The sequence below is a fragment of the Schistocerca americana genome, chromosome 3 (assembly GCF_021461395.2).
Source record: "Schistocerca americana isolate TAMUIC-IGC-003095 chromosome 3, iqSchAmer2.1, whole genome shotgun sequence".
Lineage (NCBI taxonomy): Eukaryota > Metazoa > Arthropoda > Insecta > Orthoptera > Acrididae > Schistocerca > Schistocerca americana.
Window position 1 is genome coordinate 866,961,244 of NC_060121.1, and position 24,317 is coordinate 866,985,560.

Sequence of the window (24,317 nt, forward strand, 5' to 3'; positions counted from 1 at the left end):
TCTTGAGGCAGATGAAAGCTAAAATTGACATCGAGTGTGGAATCTGTACTCTAGTAGCGAGCCAGCAACAAGTAACTGTAAATTTGTTAAGAAGTAAGGTGAAGACAAACTTTGGGGTGCTTCAAACAGCAGTACGGCCATGGACTAAAAGACAACAGTACAGTCAGACAGAAGACATGACAGATCTTGAAAGTGTTAATGACGATGAGTATAAAGACCTAATTCCCGGTCAGAATGAATTATACGGTAAAGCTAGTGAGTCCATTGAATTATCCAAACAACAGAAGAATGAGCTTTACAATTTGTTAACAGATTACGTTCAAGTATTTTCTAAGAAACCTGGACTAATAAAAGGCTTTGAATATCGAATGGATGTCCTGCCCCATTCAACCTACTGTAGAACAAGCTATTCCATTCCATATGCGAGACGCGAAGCTGTCAAGTGCGAGATCAAGAAAATGTTACGCTGGAATGTGATAGAAGTATCTCATTCACCTTATTCGAGTCCTTTATTGTCTGTGCTAAAATCAGATGGTAGCGTAAGGCTAGTCCTAGATGCAAGATTAATCAATAAAATTATAGTACCCATAAGAACGAGACCAGAGGCTCTTGAAGAGCATCTGCAGAAGTTCCATGGAGTTAAGTATTTGAGTACCCTTGATTTGAAAAACAGTTACTGGCAAGTAAAACTTGCGCAGGAGTCTAGGAAGTACACTGCGTTTATATTTGCAGGTAGATCTTACCATTTCAAAGTTGTACCGTTTGGACTAAATGTGAGTTCCGGAATTTTTATTTCTGCCCTTGACTATGTACTAGGTCCTGAACTTTTAGATGAGGTAACAGTCTATGTGGATGACGTTCTTGTAGCATCGAAAAATTGGGAAGATCATGTGGCCCTTCTGCAAAAGATATTTCAACGATTCAGAGAGTATGGTGTTACAGCAAATCTTAAGAAATCCAAGTTTGGAAAAAGTGAAATTAAATTTTTAGGGCACATCATCACCCCTGAAGGAATTAAACCCGACCCGGAAAAATTATCTGCTATAAAAAACTTTCCAACCCCTGTTACAAAAAGGCAACTGAGAGGATTTATCGGTCTTACGTCATTTTTCAGACGTTTTGTTCCCAATCAGGTATTGAACAATCCCGCTCTTCACAACCTTTTAAAAAAGAATTCACATTGGAATTGGACGCCGGAATGCCAAGACGGATTTAAGAAAATTAAAGACAGTCTGGTTAACAGTAACATTCTCCATCATCCTCAGATGGATAAGGAATTTTGTATTACTGCAGACGCTTCCTTTGTGGGTATCGGCGCTTGTCTTTTCCAGATTCAATTAGTAAATGGACACGAGCAAATCCAAGTGATTAGCTTTGCGAGTCGAGTGTTATCAGAGTGTGAGAAGTCTTATTCGGGTACGGAGTTGGAGGCACTTGCCGTAATATGGGCTTTTAGGCGATTTAACTATTATATCTATGGAAGAAAAATTAAAGTCTATTCAGACCATCAAGCCTTATCATTCCTCCTTACATGCAAGTTGCAACACCCTCGTCTTACTCGATGGTGCTTATTCCTGCAGGAATATGACTTTGACATTGTATACATAAAAGGTAAAGATAATGTTATAGCAGACGCACTTTCTCGCTCACCTGAGGGCTTACTAGAAACCAGCGAACTGGTGGAACAAATGTCTAATTATAAAGTCTTGTTAATGAAAGATCCAATTCACAGAAAGTATTTTCTTCAGTTATGTAGGCAGATTCAGATTCTTCAAAATACAGATCCAAAATGGAAAAAGGTTATACAAATTCTTCACGAAAATCCAGCCCACAAGTTGTCCAAGTTTTATAAAGTTCATAACCAAGTGCTATTTCATAAGACGTCTGAGTCATCTGAGAGGTGGTGTGTTTGCATCCCTCGAAATTTCATTGAACATCTTCTGTGGTACACTCACATTTCATGGGGTCACTACGGACCAGAAAAATGTAAAAGGAAAATCTCGACTTACTGTTATGTTCCGAATCTACACCAGAGAATTCATAAATTATTGAGAAACTGTGTCATCTGTCAAAAGGCAAAATCCTTAAACATTTCCACTTCAATTCCACTAAATCCAATAGTTGCTGAAAGGCCAAACCAGCTTCTTAGTATTGATTTAGCAGGTCCACTACCCACCGGTAGGGGAGGCGCTAAATACTTAGTAGCAATCCTGGACAATTTTTCTAAGCACATAAGACTGTACGCAGTAAAATCTTCTTGTGCAAATCCAATAATTCGTCGCATTGAAAATGATTATTTCCCACGATTCGGGGTTCCAGAATCAATTTTGTCTGATAATGCTTCAAATTTCACATCACGCCCGTGGCGTGCATTTCTTGCTCGCCATAGAATCAAACAAATTTTGATATCCCTGTTTCGACCGCAATCGAATCCGACAGAAAGAATCTTCAAAGAATTTAACAGATTTATAAGGACGTACATTCCGAATAAGCAATCTAAGTGGGTAGACTTCGTAACACCATTCGAACAGATTGTAAACCACCTTCCTCATCTGTCGACCGGATTCACGCCACATGAGTTAATGTCAAGATCAAAAGAGAGGAATGAATGGATAGACCCCCTTCCAAAGTTACAAGACAACGAATTGGACCTAGACGCAAAAATCAGGCAAGCTCTCATATCATTGACAACGTATGCTAACCTCCGAAAAAAGGCATTTGATAAGAAGGTAAACAGAGTTATAGATTTCAAAGAAGGAGAAAAGGTATTAGTCAGGACTCACTTTAAATCATCCCTGTTGTTAAAGAAGAATCGTAAGTGGCAACACATTTATGAAGGTCCCTTTGTGATAATGAGGAAACCACACATTGGTAGCTATTTGTTATCTGACCCTGCCACGAATAAAATCAAAGGATTGTTCCACCATCAAGATTTAAGAAAATTTTATAACGCCAGGAATTAAGTTAATTTAAGCTGTAAGAAAATTCTAAGGTATTGGAGATCAGGATTAACCAATGAGTAACAAGAACGGAACTGAACTGACTACGGACGTTAACCGGTGCTGAAAGGAAACCTTGTGTATTAAAACAACGCGTCTGGAAAATAAAATACAGAATAGGTTGCAGACAAGTATTTACATGAATAATCTTTATGTAAACAGGAGGACATGTCCTAGAGGCGATTTTCAATTTTAGTTATAAGTTAGTATGTAAGGAAAATGATGTACTCGAGAGGTATTAATTAGCCCCGAGGTACTAAAATGAGGAAAGAGGAAGGAGCGAATAATGCACTTCTCTCGCTAAATAGTAATTTGAGAATGAGCAGGAAGGAGCGAATAATGCACTTCTCTCACTAAATAGTAATATGAAAATGATGATTATATGTGCTTAGTATTAGTAAGTGAAATTTAATCGAGGACAAATTAATGACCTGTTTTAAAAGGAAATACTTAAACGTCCAGACAAAAGAGGTGACATAAATAAGGCACCACCTGTTAGCGTAAAACAGTCGGTAGATTTAACTTGTAAATTCCAGCACAGTGCTGTGCCAGCGATAAAATAACATCTCTTTGAAGTGAACAGATACCTAGGATTAAGCAGGAACAGATTGATAACGCAGTGCAATTGTTCTAAAAAGGCCTGACGTTAACCTTAAGTAAAAGCGTGATGGAATAAAAAGGAAGTTTATTGTATAACGCAAAGTAAGATGAGTCCAGACTATAAACAAGCTGAGTCAAAGAAGATATGAGTAACATGGTTTATTATGCCAACTTCACGGTACTATTGAGCATTAGCGATACTGCAAATTCACAAGCTAGCAGCACATATAATAAGGATCTCGCCCAAGCTTCACAGGTAGCGACAGCGGCAAAAAAAAAAAAAAAAAAAAAAAAAAAAAAAAAAAAAAAAAAAAAAAAAAAACACTCTAGTGAGAGGCTTATATATATATACAAATGATAATTAATACCCAAATGCGTAATGCATAAACTTGACTTAGTCTAAGAAATGAGCAAAGAGTAGTAAGCAAGCTGCAGCAAGATACATATTAGATATACATGCTTGAAGTGATAGATTTTATTTTAAGTGTGCACTGCAATATTTATTGTTTTCTCTGTGATTATGTGATTATGTGATTATTGAATCCCTTTCCTAAGTGCAAATCCTTTAATATCCTTGATCCTATCCACTCCTCAGGATCAACTTGTAAAGATGCACGTGTGCTTAGGAAGTGAGGCACTACATATAAAAATGAGTAGGTTCGCGACGCGCATATTGCTTTTGTAATGCGCAAGGTAAATTAAATTTTCGACCTGGTTGAGGAGTAATTTAAATTCTGTCGACGATCAGCGAGTAGACCCGCTTTTCCCACCTTTCTTTTTTCGACTGTTTGTATTTCTACACGAAACTCAGAGGCGGAATTGCTATTTTCAAATCTGTCCTCGAACTTTCTTTAAGTACAAGCACATACGAGAAAAACTTTTGACATAAATGAAGCTCCCCTCACAAGACACTAAACAAGACGAGCACTAAAAAAAAAAAGTGTTGGTCCTACAAAATGAATAAGCAAGCGTGATAAAGATTACTATGAATGAAATTAATTTGTAAAGGAGATTGGAATGGATTTGGTCAAAGAAAAAGTACTTATAATAGCCTACCTGTGACCGTAGGCATAAATAAAAAAAAAAAAGACTAATTAAGAAACAATTGTTTTGATTCAAAGTGGTCAATTAGATTATTTATCGATTTAAATGAACTCTTGTAAATATTAGTATGTAAATCAACTTGTAAACACCGTGTGATGTTATGACGCGAGAATTTCTGTTAATACACCGTTCACGCAGACGCTCACCACAGTGCAAGTGAAGTTTTAAAGTTCGACGATTGTCAGTGGCAGTATTCTACTGCACCATATGTGTGAACAATTTCGTTGATGTGTGCAGTGTGTAATAATCAGTGTCATTCCACACATGCAGTTGCAGCGGTAGCTACCACTTAGCTGTGAATCCGTAACTGGATAGTGGACAGGAAGTGATGTGAGGCAGTTTCGGTGGCAGAAGCTCCCTCCAGCAATCTAAAAAGCACAAAGCCACGATCCGCCGAACAAAAGCGACGCACGGCACCTCAAGCGCGAAATCAACGCTCTGCAAGAAAGCTCCGGTCACGTGCGCGCGCACAGACTGAATTTCAAGATTGCTCGCAACAGTGGAGGCGGACAGCCACCACGTGACGAAATAATGTAAACGTTCAACCGACAACACAGTTGTTGTGCGGTACCTTCTGTAGCAAAAACATTCACATCCAGTACTGAAAACAATTTTGTATGTATCATAAACCTTCCGAGAGACTCTAAGATAGAGAAGTTAACGTAATTATTATAATGACTGATTGTACACAGAGACAAGTCACAAGGTCACCTCTGAACACTGTTGAAATGTAAACTTTAACGAACGGTCACGATACGAATGAAAATAAGCACACGAAAATACGTCAAAGGATCCGATCCTTCCTATATCCCATCCCAATTGTATATAAAATTAGTTTTGTAAGCTATTCTAATATAAGACATTTTATCTGTTTCATATGTGAAATAATTCGGAGAGCCACACTCGAACCCTGAAAGTGAAAGATATGGACTTCCTTTTCGAAGCCATCACCAGTAGCCGCTCTACAATCCAAGTCTATCATAAATAGTGTATGTGCGACGAAAATAAATGTATAATTAAGTGCGACGACGGACAAGGCAATCAATCGGCAAGACGATGACAATGTAATGAATACTGTCAAAACTGAAAGTTGTGTACCAGTTGTGATAGTCAAATTACTTTTGCAACGATGAAAAATGAAGTGTGACTCTATTTCCTTATAAATCTTGTAAATATGTGTACTTATAGCCTTAATTTTAAGAATCATCAAGATAGACTGAATCCATACAAACACTGATAGACATACAGAACAAATTCACAATGATCCACCGTCAGTAATTACAAATTGAAACGTTAATTCTTTTATTATGGAATGAATATAAAATGAAACTTTTAATAACCTGTATGTTACACTCGAAAATTACAAATATTCCAATGTGCATGAGGATGAAAGTAATACCTTCGGTATTCCTTCCCTCCTCATGGGAGGCAGTGTAATATTAGTAATTTTCGCCTCACAAACATTAATATACGCTCAATAGTAAACGCCTGATGGCCTAAAGTTATCGAACAATTGTAAAGTAAAAGAAATGAACCATCGCATAGCATCGACAGAAACTATTATTCTTTATCTTTACCGTTCTTGCGCGGTGCCAGTAAATCTCTATGTACATGTATCGATTAATGGTGTAAAAAAGAATTCTGTTGTTTCAAGACAAATGAGGCTTTTCGCGCCTCACCTTTTACTGTTTGTATTCCATGAGAGGCGGACGCGGACTTGCTGTGTTCCGCAACTGTATTTTATATTCTATGTGAAAATATTGAGTGAAAATGCTAAATGTTATTTTGTCAATCAGAAAGCATGTAGTTTCTTGTAACTGATATCGAACAGACAGAATCAAGAGGACATTTTGACTGTTATGTATAAATTATTTAACCACAATGGTCATCTATTGTAATTTAATATGAAAAGGTACGTAGCATTAAAAAAAAAAGTGTGTTAAAGATAAGTGTGCTTATTTTCGTAAATTAACCTTGATGAGTCCATCTCCTTATTTACTTAACTGTTAATTATTTTGTGTTACTTCATCATCAGAAATTACGATCACGCTGATGGGCCGAACGCAGCATGAGGCAGAAGGAACATTATCGTTTTCCTATTATTTCTGAACCAACTCTTTTTAATTGTGTAGTGTTGCATTTCTTTTAAAGTCTATAAATCTTCTGGTCCCTTAGTGTTGATCCGGGTATGACTACATCGCGACTATAAAAATGCACAGAAATGATAATGTTTCTTCCGAGCGATCTCAAATATATATATCAATATGCTGCTCTTATTCAGGTATTTAATGGTCAACGTATGTTATTATAATAGCGTATTAAATCCCTGATTCTGTTGCCAAGTGGCCCACCAAAATATTCACTTTTTCGACATTAAAAAAAAAGTAACAATTCTTTTTATTTTTGTCCCCCAAGAGCAACGCTACAGGTTCCAGACTGAAGCGCCTAGAACCGCTCGGTCACTCCGGCTGGCCTTAGTGTCTTAAAAATCGTCTCTAATGAAATAAAAAGAAGATGGATTGAGAAGTTTCTATGTTTGGGTCAACTGAAGAGAACGCCTGGATGTACAGCAAAAAGACTAAACAGAAGTGTAGCGGTGGCCTTGATTGGTTTTGGTAAAGTGAATAGCGTTTTCAAAACGAATCTTCGGATCAAAAAATGAGGTAACAGACTGGAGAGGAAGACGAAATTACCTGACACCGTACCACAGACAACACAGACTTGGATGGTGTAGAGGCAGAGTCCTCTGGGACGCTGAGTGGTGTTCTACATTGTTCAGCTAAGACTCTTGCTTCTATTTGTCGAAGTTAGCTTGACGCCAACGTGTGTGCGGGCGACCTGGAATCATTGAGTGGGGAGATGTTGGACATGCCAGTAGGACTGATTTAGCAATCGTTGAAGGAAGGTAGAATGCTCGCCAATATGTGGCAAGAGAGAAAACCCAGTTGTTTGACCCTTCGTGGCCAGGGCACGGAATGGCGTGATAAGGATAATTCGGGATAGTGGAGGCTCCCATACTGCAGTTCGCAGAACAAACAGATTGAGGAATGTACAGATCTTTGACTAGTGTACCTTGTTCCTTGATTTGTCATGAATGCTGCGCATCAGGGACCCGATGTGAAAACGTATAGTTTCATACCAAGCTTCGGCCAGTAGTCTTTATGAATTGACATGGCATTGTTTCAGGCATATCAAGAAATTTCTCAAGATGACATTCACAAACTGTTTACTTCCATGCCCAACGAATTCGAGAGAGTATTCGTGTCCCTGCAGGTTCTGATGAGCGCCATCAGCTTCAAATGGAATGAAATTACACTCTAAAGCAAAAAGAAAGAAAGAAAGAAATACGCATCGCGAAGGAATTATCCAAATGGGACGGAAGACGGCAGATGTGATCTACATGTACAGACAAACAAATGATTACCGTTTCAGAAAAACTGGATGATTTAATCAAGAGAAAGAGCTTCAAAAATTGAGCAAGTCAATAACGCGTTGCTCCATCTCTGGCCCGTATGCAAACTGTTATTCAGCTTGGCATTGATTGACAGAGTTGTTGGATGCCCTCCTGAGGGATATCATGCCAAATTCTGACCAGTTGGCTCATTAGATTGTCAAATCCCGAGTTGGTTGAAGGGCCGTGACCATAACGCTCCGAATGTTCTCAACTACGGATAGATCCGGTGATCTTGCTGGCGAAGGTAGGGTTTGGTAAGCACGAAGATGAGCAGTAGAAACTTTCTCCATGTGTGGGCTGTCGTTGTCTTGCGGAGTTGTGGACCCAGGATGGGTTGCCATGAAGGACAACAAAACGGGATGTAGAATATCGTCGACGTACTGCTTTGCTGCAAGGGCGCCGCGGATGACAACCAAAGGGATCCAGCTATGAAAGGAAATGGCACCCGAGACATCTGGTTGTCGAGCTGTGTGGCGGGTGACAGTCAGGTTGGTATCATCTACATCTACATTTACATCCATACTCCGCAATCCACCATACGGTGCGTGGCGGAGGGTCCCTCGTACCACAACTAGCATCTTGTCTCCCTGCTCCACTCCCAAACAGAACGAGGAAAAAATGACTGCCTATATGCCTCTGTATGAGCCCTAATCTCTCTTACCTTTGTGGTCTTTCCGCGAAATGTAAGTTGACGGCAGTAAAACTGTACTGCAGTCAGCTTCAAATGCTGGTTCTCTAAATTTCCTCAGTAGCGATTCACGAAAAGAGCGCCTCCTTTCCTCTAGAGACTCCCACCCGAGTTCCTGAAGCATTTCCGTAACACTCGCGTGATGATCAAACCTACCAGTAACAAATCTAGCAGCCCGCCTCTGAATTGCTTCTATGTCCTCTCTCAATCTGACCTGATAGGGATCCCAAACGCTCGAGCAGTACTCAGGAATAGGTCGTATTAGTGTTTTATAAGCGATCTCCTTTACAGATGAACCACATCTTCCCAAAATTCTACCAACGAACCGAAGACGACTATCTGCCTTCCCCACAACTGCTTTTACATGCTTGTCCCACTTCATATCGCTCTGCAATGTTACGCCCAAATATTTAATCGTCGTGACTGTGTCAAGCGCTACACTACTAATGGAGTATTCAAACATTACGGGATTCTTTTTCGTATTCATCTGCATTAATTTACATTTATATATATTTAGAGTTAGCTGTCATTCTTTACACCAATCACAAATCCTGTCCAAGTCATCTTGTATCCTCCTACAGTCACTCAACTACGACCCCTTCCCGTAAACCACAGCATCATCAGCAAACAGCCGCATATTGCTATCCACCCTATCCAAAAGATCATTTATATAGATAGAAAACAACAGCGGACCTACCACACTTCTCTAGGGCACTCCAGATGATACCCTCATCTCCGATGAACACTCATTATCGAGGACAACCGCTTTCTGGAATGTCTCCAAACACATCTTTGTTGGTCGTCAGGGCTCAGTTCGAAGCAGAACTCATCACTGAAGACAATTCTACTCACGTCAACGAGATTCCAAGCCAAAAGCTACAGTTATCCCATGAACGACGTCCTTGCCAAGAGCTGTGACATTCTTCTGTCAATTATTTCGTTAAAACGCGACACTTCTATTTCGGCGACAATAAAGGAAGAACGGCGATCAGCACAGAAACTTCTGCTTTGGATTATATGACTCTCTAAGCACCATGTGGTGAAATATATCGTTATAAGGAGGTTTTTAGCTTTCTACCAGGTGCTCGTGGTCATCGTCGTCATTTAACAGGTTCAGTACGCCGAGTGCTGTGTACGAGTCTCCTCCATTACATCCCATAAAGATAAATCCTGTTGTTCATAACATAGTCCTCCTCTCCATCTTTAAAAAGTCCACCGAGGGAGTTCTTGATCTTACTACCCACTGTGTCCGTCAGTTATCTGTGTGGAAGAGAGTATGAAAATGACATTTATAAGTGAATATAAAACAACAGATAAATGTAAATTATTGCGTGCATCATATGCTTTTGTACATCTGTCCTGTAGTCACCTGATTTAAAGACGAATGAAAGATCTTAAAGACCTAAATATACATATAGAGTAAATGTACACAAAAATTTCCTGTCACATTTGCCATTTTTTGTTTTAATTTGCAATATTGGTAAAATATTTTGAGAAATTAGATTAAGCTGGCTTGTCCTTTGTTACACATCCAAGTGCAAGTAGTTAAATGAGAGCAAATAAAAATCAGCTGTGTTATCCATGACAGTTATAGACTGTAAATAACACGACATTTACGACTCTTGTCACAACTGTATTTTCCGCAACTGTATTTACCAAATGTACACAAACGCAGAGTTTAACATATAACTGACGTTGATGGGTGAACGAACAGATACATGTCATTATTTTAAAAACAGTAACAATTTGCATCTTTTTGAGGTGTCAATGATATATAGTAGGAATTGTTGAAAAACCATGGTTGCACACAGCTGTATTAATCTATTTACTACAGAACCAGTTTCAGTTCAGATTTATTGTGACGCATATGATGTGTGACAACCACAAGCACTGTCAAACATAATGTCACAAACTACAAATTAAAGGAGAGGATAGTGTGACAGCAACAAGAAAAAAAGCTGAAAAATGAAGGGAATAATTACGTAAGATGAAGAACTAAAAGTATCCTTGCAGAAACAGGAGGTAAGTCTCATTACTTGATCGCTAATCTATACCACCTAACTGGACAGAATGTTTATTCTTGAGATACGAATGCATTGTTCCAGAAGTTGAAAAGGACATGAAAGAGTAAATAAAGTAATTTATCGTAATGTGAATGCATCTGACTTCGTAGATTTCAAGAAATATTTTAATATAAACACAGTATATCTAAACATACCCGAAGTATCAGTGGCTATGGTTAGACAAACACAGCCCTCATGAAGTTAAGACCATGAGAAGTTTAAATTAAACTGGGACTTGGGTAGGATACCATCCCTGTTTTGAGAACAGGTATAAGAGTACAGAACATCGAGAAAATGCAACTTCTTGCCTTGGATGTTACCTACATTTGTGAGGACAAGAAGTAACGTTTGAATGAAATGATGCAGAACCTGACAAATAATGACCACATTCAGTTTTACAAAAGCAGGCTGAACTTTGATTTTGTCCATTATAAATTTTTTTAAAGCCTGCGACTGTGAAAATAATGAGTTTACTTATAGATAACTTCCTGCAACCAGTCACGATTTTCTTTTATTTATCTTTTAGACGAAGCGTTTCGGGAAATGATTCCAATTTACAAGTGTGTATTTCTTTGTACTATGCCATTTTTTCGTAATGTTTTCGATGTTTCAGATTCTGCTTTGTTTCGTTGACTTTACAGCACATTTAAAAAAACGGGCAATTTTCAGTTAGTTATCGGTTTTTATGTGTAGTTAGTGGCGAAATGTAGAAGAAATTGTACTTTCAGTTTTCTTATCGTCTGTTTGGGCAGAGTCTTACACATGTTAAACATTATTCACAACTTTCAGTGCACAGTACAAAAAAATGGCTCTGAGCACTATGGGACTTAACATCTGTGGTCATCAGTCCCCTAGAACTTAGAACTACTTAAACCTAACTAACCTAAGGACATCACACACATCCATGCCCGAGGCAGGATTCGAACCTGCGACCGTAGCAGTCGCGCGGTTCCGGACTGCGCGCCTAGAACCGCTAGACCACCACGGCCGGCTGCACAGTACACATCGAGAATAACTTACATAAACAAACAGTTACAAAGATGTTTTTAGATGTAGTTGACACAGATAATGTTACAGTTCTCCCATAAATATTCTTTTGTTCAGAAGGTATTTATCTTTACAATATAGATTACAATTTGCTTACATCTATTGTATAATTGTGCTTATTTCTATGAGTTACTAAGTACACTACAGGCCATTAAAATTGCTATACCACGAAGATGACGTGGTCCAGACGCGAAATTTAACATACAGGAAGAAGATGCTGTGATGTGCAAATGATTAACTTTTCAGAGCATTCACACAAGGTTGGCGCCGGTGGCGACACCTACAACGTGCTGACATGAGGAACGTTTCTAACCGATTTCTCATACACAAACAGCAGTTGACCGGCGTTGCCTGGTGAAACGTTGTTGTGATGCCTCGTGTATGGACGAGAAATGCGTACAATCACGTTTCCGACTTTGATAAAGGTCGGAATGTAGCCTATCGCGATTGCGGTTTATCGTATCGTGACATTGCTGCTCTCTTGGTCGAGATCCAATGACTGTTAGCAGAATAGGGAATCGGTGGCTTCAGGAGGGTAATACGGAACGCCGTGCTGGATCCCAACGGCCTCGTATCACTACCAGTCGAGATGAAAGGCATCTTATCCGCATGGCTGTAACGGATCGTGCAGCCACGTCTCGATCCCTGAGTCAACAGATGGGGACGTTTTGCAAGACAACAACCATCTGCAATAACAGTTCGACGACGTTTGCAGCAGCATGGACTATCAGCTCGGAGACCATTGCTGCGGTAACGTTTGACGCTGCATCACAGACAGGAGCGCCTGCGATGGAGTACTCAACGACGAACCTGGGTGCACGAATGGCAAAACGTCATTTTTTCGGATGAATCCAGGTTCTGTTTACAGCATCATGGTGGTTGCATCCGTGTTTGGCGACATCGCGATGAATGCACATTGGAAGGGTGTATTCGTCATCGCCATACTGGCGTATCACCCGGCATGATGGTATGGGGTGCCATTGGTTACACGTCTCTGTCACCTCTTGTTCGCATTGACGGCACTTTGAACAGTGGACGTTACATTTCAGATGTGTTACGACCCGTGGCTCTACCCTTCATTCGATCCCTGTGAAACCCTACATTTCAGAAGGATGATGCACGACCGCATGTTGTAGGTCCTGTACGGGCCTTTCTGGATACAGAAAATGTTCGACTGCTGCCCTGGCCAGCACATTCTCCAGATCTCTCACCAGTTGAAAACGTCTGTTCAACGGTGGCCGAGCAACTGGCTCGTCACAATACGCCAGTCACAGCTCTTGATGAACTGTGGTATTGTGTTGAAGCTACATGGGCAGCTGTACCTGTACACGCCATCTCTGTTTGACTCGCTCAGGCGTATCAAGGCCGTTATTACGGCCAGAGGTGGTTGCTCTGCGTACTGATTTCTCAGGATCTATGCACCCAAATTGCGTGAAAATGTAATGACATGTCATTTCTAGTATAATATATTTGTCCAATGAATACCTGTTTATCATCTGCATTTCTTATTGGTGTAGCAATTTTAATGGCCAGTAGTGTGTATTGTCGAAGTATCTGACAAATATAAAATATATTGCAATAATGTAAACAAAGCAAAGCAGAACCCTACACATCGAAAACGTTACGAAAAAATGGAATAGTACAAAGAAACACAAACTTGAAAATGGGAATCAATTCCCGAAACGCGTTGTGCAAAAGATAAATAAGAGAAAATCGTGACTGGTAGCAGAATGTTATTTACAAACAAACCCACAGAATGAACTTTCACTACGTTTTTGCGGAGTGTTGAACTATGGCACTTACATCTTTGCATTGTATTTCCGCTTTCAGGAAGTATTTCACACTATTACAATACAGTGTTTGTAATTTTCTTTGGAAATTAGATCCATAGTACGCTTAACTACCAAATAAAACACATTAATTGTGCAATTATGACCATTAAGTACCTAGTATACTTAAAACACTTTCTTCTCAAATTCATGATTTTAGCACTTTGTGAGCCTTTTTTTTATTTCAAGTCTTCAATTTTTATTCAATTTTAGCCGCTATAACTGCGGTACTTCCCTGATAAACGCACAGTGACTGCTTCAGGCGAATGGGAAAGTTGAGAAGGGCATTAAACTAGTTTGAGCCAGACAGCAGAAGACGCTGGATGTGGAGCGGCTGACCGGTCCGGAGAAAGCAGCCGCGGGTAGAAATTCAGCCTCGGCTCGGCGCTGGACCGCCTGCCGCAGCTTTCGCTGCGCTTCGCGAACCTTCGCCTCTGCGCAGAGCGTTCACCTGGTCAGGTCCACTGCAGGCGGACAATCTGTCTCCCCCCCCCCCCCCCCCCATTTAGCCTTCTCTCCTCTTCACCCGCCCCCTTCCACTCGCCCCTCCTCACCGCCGCCTCCTGACACCATTCAGCGGCGCGGGCGCTGCCTCACGCTGTTCCTCTGTGAGGTCTGTCCGTCAAGCCGTGGCGAGTCAAAACTAGTTGCCTCAGTTGCCCTTGATTTAAATTCGTTGTGTAACACCTACAGCGCCTCTCGGTGTTGAAAAACCAAAAATAGCTCCCAAATTAGCTCCCATGTCCTTAAAATATCAATTCACAAAATGACCCAAGTTCCTCCACAAGTAGTAATTACGAAAAATAAATAAAAAAACAAATAGAGGGAAATATCTAGTATAGAAAGCAAAAGAAAAGAAAAGGAAAGGAAAATTTAATTATAAATTTTAGAAACATGAGAAGGGGGAAAAACAGCAGAAAATATTAAAATATTAGTTATTCCAATACTTAAGAAAATCTATATTGTAGTCATAGAACGTAGGTCTGGGACACCAAAGACAGTGTTTATTAAAGTATAAATAGCCATACGTTGTAATTACGATACTCCAGTCTAGTCTGTTCTAGTTCGGAAGTTATTTAGGATGTACAGCTTTAGAGAACAACAATTGGGACTTTATTAAACGGGGATCAAGAATAGATCGTGACGAGATTGTTTTTTTTTTAGGATTGTCAATTCAAGACTTTAATTTGGACATTTATCAGATTAGATAAACGGGAAGGTGAATAGTAATCTCTTTGGCTTTAATGTCAATTCGTGTGAATATTTAAACGCTTTACTGAATCGAGAAATTTAACCGCATTCGGAATTTGAATTGTGATAGTGGGAAACTGACTTCACGCGACTAGTGATCATAGTTAATGACAGTTTTCGGATATTAAATAGACATAACTTATATACCGAAAGTGACAGGATATTATCTAACATCTCTGATGCTAGCGGGAATCCTACTTAGACATCTAATTAAAGAACTTCTTTGAATGAGATCGTATGAGTGAACCTATTTATTAATAATTCTTGTCAATAAACTGACGTTGTTAATTTGAAACATAATACAAATCTTGAACATTAATTTAACTTAGATTAATATAAATTAAGATTACGTGATCTATGCCAAGAACAAACTAGCGATTCGTAACTAAAACAATTGAACGAAAGGTTAAAGTATCGTTGTCTGTAAACATTGGTAGTAAAGTTACTAAAGATTTTTTCTCTCAGAGTTGGGAAGACTATATGTGTAGTGACCCACGTTTAACATTGGGTTTTAAAAGTAATCAAACTGATACTTAGCCGGGACAATATTAAATAAAAGTAAAACCCTTCAATGACAGCCAATGTGTAAAAAATAAAATCAAACTTTCACCTATTAGACGAAAAAGAGAAAACAGAAAAAGGGCTGCTACAGTTGCCATCTGATGTCTCATGTCCAAAGTAGAGACTTTCGGGACAAATATCATCTGTATGCAGCCGCCAGAGCGTTTTGCTCTCCGTACCGACAAAAAAATTTCTAAAAAAGAATCTACAACACTGGTCACTTTGTGTTCTTACTACAGAAACTCTCCATCGCACCCTCCTCAGATCTAATGGTGAAATCGCCCAGTGGATAGTCCGTCGAAAATTGAACACAGATCAAGAATGAAAACAGAAATAAGGTGTACCCAACTTCGAAAAAGAGGCAAAATAGAACCAGTGAACGGTCCAAACTCAACACAAGCAACATCCAGCGAATTGCTAGAGCTACCGCGTCTTGATTCTGCTACAGCGGTGTCCGACTACGAACTGGGAGATCCGTGTTCAAACCTCCCTCATGCGCCCCCCCTTTTTTTTATTATCACAAACTTATGAACTGTCCGTCCGGTAATTGACGTGTCTGTTCTCCTTCTGTAGTCTTGGCAATTGTCATACTATATATAGTTTATAGAATATGAGTCATGTGGCAAGAATATATTACCGTCCCAAGTAAATGTGTTGAAAAGCGAGAGCAGGCGAGATGCCGCATAGAACCCTTACAGAAATGAGAACAATAAATAAATGACTTTGAATTATGTTACAATAACGGAATTCAAGAGTAAAAACTTCCAAAATGAAACGTAAGAGTCATTACATGTGGTACTTGTGTAGAACAAATAGGAGATGCGTACGTCTGGAGGTCCTTGCCTTGCATCTCGCTGTTGCATACGGACGTTACACCACGACACAAACACAAATCTGAATCCACACGCCAATGACCGGAAGGACAGTTCATTTGTGAAAAAATGGGAGCGCACGAGGGAGATTCAAACCCATACCTAATCCTTCGCAATTCAACTCCGTGTCCATGTAACTACGATGGCATTATTATTCAACTGCATTAGTTATTGTACATCTTGAACTTGAACCGTTAACTCTTTCATTTTGCTTCTTTTTTCACAGTTCAGTACATCTTCTTCCTGCTTTCAAGCTTGATCTCTCACGCGCTATCTACTTACCACTAAATCTGAGGGGGGTGCGATGGGAATTTTCCCATGTTAGTAAGTCCTTTAAATGCATTCCGCATAAAGCCCTCCTTACTAAGTTAAAATTCTACGGAATTGGGGGAGGTACATAGTGCCACAAAAACCCTTAAATCGGATGATGAACGAAGTTCACGCTGACAGCTGGTGAAACTTGATGTTAATTGACCACAGTAGCGGTTTCACGGCTCACATCTGCGTCTTCAGGGATAACATACAGATTAAAAAATTAAAATATAATTATAAACTGTACTGGAAATTTGTGCTATTACATAAGCTTATTTGAAGACTTGTACTCACTAAAAAGTGTTAGATTATCGGTGAACCCAACGTTCTTAGGCAAGGTTTTGTCATTCATAGAATATAATGAGGAGACAAAAGTCATCGGATACCTCCTAATATCGTGACGGGCCTCCTTTTGTACGGCGTAGTGTAGTAGTTCGAAGTGGCAGGGACTCAACAAGTCGTTGGAAGTTCCCTGCAGAAATATTGAGCCATGCTGCCTCTACAGCCGTCTATTATTGCGAAAGTGTTGCCGGTGCAGGATTTCATAAACTGACCTCTCCATTACGTCCCATAAGTGTTCTATGGGGTTCATGTTGGGCGATCTGGATGGCCAAATCATTTGCTCGGAACGTCCACAATATTCTTAAAATCAAATGTGTACAATTTGTGTCCCAGTGACATGGCGCATTGTCACCCTTATAAATATCTTTGTTGTTTGGGAACATGAAGTCCATGAATGGCTGCAAATGGTCTGCAGCTGGACCAGAGGACACAGTCCATTCCATTTAAATGCAGCCCACACCATTATGGAACCACCACTAGCTGGTGTAGTGCCTTGTTGACAACTTGGTCCATGGCTCCGTGGGGTCTACACCAAACTCGAACCCTACCATCAGCTCCTGCTAACTGAAATAGTGACTTATCTGACCAGGGGCCCTATTTTGTATGGTTCATACCGATCGGTGTAGTAGGTTAGACTCGTTAGTGACGTCATTTTCGGTTCTTTATCGAAATATCCTATTCAGTAAGCTTCTGAGACTTGTTAACGAACGTTCCTCCAACCGATTCTATGACAATTGTACCCAGAGGTTTTGGATTTCGGTCTGACCCTGTCGATCGGTGAGCTGTGGTTTATGAACAACTATAATTTGTGATTTTAAACATATTTAGCGGTTTTAGCTTTGGATTTAGTGATTGTGTTACTAAAGAATCACCAGAGGACGCATCCGTTTGGAAAGTGAGCTCATAATAGACTATTTTCCTTTGTTAGAAGTATGGTTAGGTTAGGTTGTTACTGTGAATGGTTACATCCAAGAAAAACGTTATCGGTCAATATTCTCTCAAAATACTTGTTATTCTTATGCAAATAAGAGTTTAATGATCATTAAATATCAAGACGTCGGCTCTGCTTACGTATATTACATTAGTGTGAACTGACGTTACTAGTGCCTTTGTGTACTTTTCCCCATAAGTGGATTAGTTAGTAATTATCGAAACGTGTTTACAACTTTCAAGTAACAGTGGAAAGCAGTTATGTTAAGCCTGATATTGGAAACCTTCCAAACTATCGCGCATTTATGACTTACGCAGCACCGTTTGTCAACGAAGTCAGCCTACGTTCCTCTACACAATACTACAAGAATTGAGGAGTCTGTGTGTCTGTTGTTTGGCGTGACCAAGTGGTTAGCGCGCGGGAATACGATACAAATGGACACGGGTTCGCGTATGGATGGATGCAGGAATTTTTTTTTCCTCTTCATGTATGCAACACGTTCTGAGACATTGTTATTCGTGTGAGTTAAGATTTTTCTGCAATATTTGTTATTACTTACATGTAAGAGCGCACTTCCTCAGTAATGATTTCGTTATTTCTGTGTGTTTAAAATACGACATGTGAAATTGTTGGAGATGAAACTGCTGTGAGTGAAACAACCGACAGTGACCTTTATATTTTTTCTTGTCAGAAATAATTCACCCTTTTTCCTGAATGTGTAGCGATTTCCGAGTATGCAGTTAGACAGGAATCTAAGAGTACAACTTAAATTACTGGGAATGTAACTAGCAGCAGTCATCTTCATAATCTTGCTTGTCACAAGTATTTATCTGCGATCGAATCCTCAACCACGGTAGACAGAGATGACTGTAGCACCATATGCGAGATGCATGTTATAAACTTCGACGAACTGCAGGAGCTCTCGAAAATGCGTTTTTTTTTTCAATTTTGTTTTTAAGACCCAAATCGTTGACGTATCATATAGGGAAGTGGGCTACTTAATCATTTGGATCTCTAGGAACGAGCTATAACCACATTCTGTTTATCTTCTTATTCTTTGAAACTCTCAGAATGAATTTTTCGGGTGTGTTTATAGATGTATTAGTACAATGTGGTACTACACACCATTGCTAACTCATTTTCCGAAACGTAAAATCCAAAACACGATGTCAGTGTGAATAAAAATAAGATGACTTAATGCGACATTTACGACAATCTGCGCAAGGGCGATGAATGCGGGCACGTCAGCTCGATGGAATGCGGCGTCAACAATTATGGCAACGTAAACGCAATTTTCGGTACATGGAAGAATAGCGCGCCTGTGTCGTCAGATAGCCGCTTTGTGTCATTGGCGGTGTGCGTGCTGCAGTGCGCATGTGCGGAGCTGCGGCCGCTTGCTTTTGATTGGCTTGCGCGACGCGAACCGACAACAGCACTTCGGTTCTCTAGACCCGAACGGTATTGCTACCGAAATGCTTACTGAATAATGCAGTGACTTTAATTCGAGTACTAGGCCGTTCGGTTCTCTTGAGTACCGAAACGATCGGCACAATGGCGGAAAGATACAGAATAGGCACCCAGACCACTGTTTTCCAGTCGTCTAGGCACTAACCGATATGTTCACGGGCGCAAGAGAGGCGCTGCAGGCGATGTCTTGCTGTTAGCGAAGGCACTCGCATCGGTAGTCTGCTGCCACAGCCTGTAAACACAACACTGTCCTAACGGATACGTTTGTCGTAAGTCCCACATTGATTTCGGCGGCTATTTCACCCAGTTTTACTTGTCTATTAGGGCAGATAACTATCCGCAAACACCGCTGCTCTCGGTTGCTAAGTGAACGCAGTCGGCCACTGCGTTGTCGGTGGTGAGAGATCGTACCCGAAATCTGGTATTCTCGGCATTTTCTTGATGCTGTGAATCTCGGAACATTGATTTCCATACGATTTCCGAAATGGAAGGTCCCAAACGTCTATCTCCAACTACCATTCCGTGTTCAAAGTCTGTTAATTCCAGTCATGCAGCCATAATTACATCGGACACCTTTTCACACGAATTACCTGAGTACAAATGACTGTTATGCCAATGGCTCTAACAAGGGAACCTCCCCATCGCACCCCCCTCAGATTTAATTATAAGTTGACACAGTGGATAGGCCTTGAAAAACTGAACACAGATCAATTGAGAAAACAGGAAGAAGTTGTGTGGAACTGTGAAAAAATAAGCAAAATACTGAATACTTCATGGGAACATATACAACATCAAGGACAATTGGATCGCAGGAGCGCCATGGTCTCGTGGTAACGTGAGCAGCTGCGGAACGAAAGGTCCTTGGTTCCAATCTTCCATTGCGTGAAGATTTTTATTTTCAGTTTATGTGACAAACTCTTATGTTTTCATCACTTTTTTGGGAGTGATTATCACATCCACAAGAAAACCTAAATCGGGCAAGGTAGAAGAATCGCCAAGTGTACAAGTTAGGTGGATCGACAACATATTCCTGTCATGTGGTGCACATGCCGTCACCAGTGTCGTATAGAATATATCAGATGTGTTTTCCTGTGGAGGAATCGGTTGACCTATGACCTTGCGATCAAATGTTTTCGGTTCCCATTGGAGAGGCACGTCCTTTCGTCTACTAATCGCACGGTTTTGCGATGCGGTCGCAAAACACAGACACTAAACTTATTACAGTGAACAGAGACGTCAATGAACGAACGGACAGATAATAACTATGCAAAAATAAATAAAGTAAAATTTTCACTCGAGGGAAGACTTGAACCAAGGGCCTCTCGTTCTGCAGCCACTCACGCTACCACGGGATCACGCCGCTCCTGAGCTCATATTGTGCATGATGTTGCCTATGTGGCCCATGGACTACTCAGTTTGTATATTTTGCTTATTTTTTCACAGTTCCACACAACTTCTTCCTGTTTTCTAAATTGATCTGTGTTCAGTTTATCAAGGCCTATCCACTGTGCCAACTTATAACTAAATCTGATGGGGGTGCGATGGGGAGGTTCCCTTGTAAGCACTATGGGACTTAACATCTGAGGTCATCAGTCCCCTAGACTTAGAACTCCTTAAATCTAACTAACCTAAGGACATCACACACACCCATGCCCGAGGCAGGATTAGAACCTGCGACCATAGCAGCAGCGCGATTCCGGACTGAAGGGCGTAGATCAGCTCCGGCCACAGCGGCCGGCTGTTATGCCAATGCACTGCTCTGTTATACCTTGTGGAGGTGATACTACCACTGTCTGTATATGTGCATATCGCTATCCCAACTCAGTGTATTGTCAATATTTAAAATAAACTAGACGAATAAAGCCTACTTGAGAAGTTGGTCCATGTAATCTCCGAAATTAACGTTGCCGGGTAGAAAGTACCGATAAACAGGCCATTCTTTGCACATACAACTATCTGTAAAAAGAAAGAAACATTGCTGAACCCGTGTTCGTGTACACTGAGATACACTGATAGGTAATATTTTCCTCGGCAGTCAGTTTTTGCTGGAAGCCGGTGAAGGCAGGCCCTATTCATGCAAGTTGTGCCTTCCGCGTCTGGTTTGAGATACGTAAGAAAGCGGCGTGCCTAGTTTATTCCACTTTGCACCTAAGATCAGGCACTGCGCCTGCAAGCTCAGATCCAGTTCACCACCGGCAATGGAGGGTGAAGCTTTGACAATGCCAGCCACTCGTGCTGGCGAAACGTCAGAAAAATCATTAGATGAACGTCGGCCGAAGAACCCGAGTCAGAAACCAATAGGCAGTTTGTCACTATTTCCAACGCTAATTAACTTTGAGCTTCGAAATCGGTTTCGCCTTCAACACTGTTTCATTCTTTACAGGTACTTATACGAGCAAAGAATGCCCTCTTTATCGATACGATCTATCCGCCAACATCAGTTCATTAGTTGCAGGTATTACATAGACCAACTTTTCAAGTGGGCGTCGTTTGTGCCAATATTATATGAACGGCAATACCTTGGCTAAGAACGTTGGGTTCACTCATGATCGATTAATGCAGTAATTTTTAGTGAGTACAAATCTTCAAATAAGCTTTATATAACGCCACCAATTTCCAATACAGCTTACATATCAATTTTAAATGTGTAGGTTGCACATGAAGATGTGTCTGTAACTCGTGAAACCGGTAACGTGTGCAATTAAAACCAAGTTTCGTCATCTGCCAGCGGTGTCTTCATTCGTTATGACTTCCAGCAGCTGCGAATGCTCTCCGTATAAAACGGTTTGCCTTAGATCGTATCCGACCAACAGACATCAAGTAGCATCAGTCCAAGGAGCAGGTTCATGAGAAGAGAATGTGCAGCCACAAGAGCCCATTCTAGGACCCCTGGTCTTCTTAGTTTCTTAATTATATACGCTCAAATGGACGTATTATACATTTTGCAGACGACGCAGCATTGTTAGTTAATGAAAAGAGTAACATGCTGACTGTTCGACAAGCACACGTTATGTTAGAAGAAGCCAAGGAGAGGTTTAATGCAAATACGATGAGAATATTCCGCGACATTTCGGAAATGCAGCCGGATGTTGTCGACATCTTGCCACTATATTTCGGCTGACAACCATCCAGCCATCTTCAGGTGAGGTTTACGCTGGAGACTGCTGAAGCACGCCCACAGGAAGTGCAAAGAAACAGTCAGGTTCTGGCAGAAGAGTTCAGAGGAATCTTTCAAGAATATCTATCAAAGTTCACCGAGCACCACGAGAGGCAAATAACCCTCGCTAAAGAGATCACAACTTCGCTTGCACGCTCACAAAGTTAGATTGTGCAAGCTCCGAGGCGAAACAATTTGCAGCTTCGCCAAGAATTTCTTACCGAGATGTTCGACCGGATCGGGCAAAGTCCCAGCTATCTGGGGAACGTCGTTTTATGTGGCGAAGCAACATCCCACACATGTGGGAAGCTTAAATTTCTGTGGGTACCTGTGGACGATTACTTTTCCGCATAGCAGATCATGCATTGGGCTATCTCTTGGGGTGTATCCATTTCTGGTAATTATGTACCACCCGAAACAAAACAAAGGGATTGTTTGGAAAAAAACATGCACGACTTTTTTAGTTAACTTTCATGGTGCCGTAAATCGCAAATATTTGTTCCTCATAATTTTGTTATTATATTATGAATCGGGGAGGCTTCTTGTGCAAACGTTGTACTTTTTTCTAATGATTACCAAAACACCTCGCTTCACAATGAATCATTCGAAAGCAGAGCATCCTATTGCATTTGTTGTGTACAAGCTTCAGAAAACAGCATTTTTTCAAGAATTCTGTGCCTCAGTCTGTAAAAATGGAACCCTTATAGGATCCTTCTTCTGTCCGTATGTTTGTGTCTGTCCAACTGTTAAGAACCCTTTTTCTAGAAACGAGTAGAGGTATTAGGTTCAAATTTATGACAGATATTAAGATCTATGGTCCCTAGGCGGAGTAAAATTTTTAAGGTTCTAAGTCACTTCAGTCAAAAGATACGGCTATTTGTGATACGTATCTTGACACTGCAAAACTCGATGATCAAAGCCTATAAGATGCTTCCCGTTGATCTAGAATCATGAAATTCGGCAAGAGCCATGTTTCACAACACAAATGAAGCGAAAAAATCTTAAATTGTAATTGAATCACATAAAATATATATTTTGCCGTTTGAACACACATTGCATTCATCATCATGTCCGGGCCAGTGTGAGGAACCACCGTACAGATTTTGATTTGGTCCGGAAATTATCGGGACTAACATCCTGCCAGTATCGATATCTATAACAGGCAAAAATCGTTCAGTTTCTCGATTCCCTGGATGGATGAACTGTCTATACACATAATCTTGTACTGAACCCACAATGGGCGAGTCCTATTCGCACTTGGCCAATTTTTTAACAATTTTGTCACTATTTAAGTTGTAACGAGTTTTCATTTTAAAGTTTATGTTTTTCAGAAATGAAGTAAAAATTATGAAAGTTTTACATGGTCCAATCTTCTACAGTAACTTTAAGTATTTCAAAAATATGTTTTTTATTTTAATTAGGATCAGAGTTGGTTCATTTTTTCTTGCTGAAAGCGCAAAACCCTTGGTGGGGGTCGAAAAATACCAGTACAGCTGCTATTGCCATGTTCCTGGCGGTAGCAGTACAGCGTACTGGTTGTCAAATGATAACCTCTTTAAAGTGAACTACATACTCTCGACGTACTCACAACTTTGCATGCACTCTCACAAAGCTTAAATCTTGCAGGCTCTGAGGCGAAA